The sequence below is a fragment of the Octopus bimaculoides genome, chromosome 8 (genome assembly GCF_001194135.2).
Source record: "Octopus bimaculoides isolate UCB-OBI-ISO-001 chromosome 8, ASM119413v2, whole genome shotgun sequence".
NCBI lineage: Eukaryota > Metazoa > Mollusca > Cephalopoda > Octopoda > Octopodidae > Octopus > Octopus bimaculoides.
Genome location: NC_068988.1, coordinates 19,608,880 through 19,609,832, shown reverse-complemented (window position 1 = coordinate 19,609,832; position 953 = coordinate 19,608,880).

Here is a 953-nt window from a genome sequence, read left to right as displayed (position 1 = left end):
CCGCGTGTTTGGTTTTAATTATTCTGTCTGTTAGTATATTACATATTTGTCTGTGCTTCTGTGTGTTAGTATTATTCTGTACCTCTTCTGTGTATTAGTATTTTTATATATTTTTCATTTCATATATTTTGGGGACTCATTGACTCGGATGGATTTATGATTTCACTAGGTTAATTCTATTCATTAAAAAATTTTAATTAGGAGTATTTCATAAACCATTAGCTTCAGATTTCAACAGCTAAACCGAAATTTAGCCCACATAACAGGAACTGAGAGGGATATCGAGGAACAGAGAAACTGTGGGTGATACAGATAATTTAACATTATTTTTTAATTCTGCATGCAAAAACGTATAAGATACAGGTATTTTTTTCCTTGGGACAAATTCTTTGTTGAACAGTGTTATTCTTATCATAGTTTACAAATCCAAGCCAGAAAACGTTGCCCAACTTTAGTGTTTTGGAGACAGACGCCTCCTGTTCACATACCCACACGATGAAGAGACAAAAGAAGCAGTAAGATGATATATGTTGATTTTATTAGGCATTTCTGTTTATTTAGCAACCTACAGTCAAATTAGGTATTTCTGTTTATTTAGAAACCTACAATGAACAGATCAGACGCTAAACTACGAATTTCACAGGGTACAACCTAAAAGTTGACGTTATTTTGATGGCTCAAATACTGTTAGCTCTGCGGGGATTTTGTGATTCTGAAAATATGGTTATTGTTCTGTTGGTATTCAAAGTTGGTGTTAATGGCGGTGGCGGTGGTGTGTTTAGTGATGATAGTGGTAGTGATGATTTTTGGAGGGCGATTGTGTTGGTCGGTTGCGTCAGTGACGGTGATGGCGGTCGGTGCTGGCTGTAGTGGTGATGGTTGTTGTTGTTGTTGTTGATGGTGGTGGTGGTGGTGGTGGTTGCGGTGGTGGTGGTGCTGCTACTGCTGGTAGT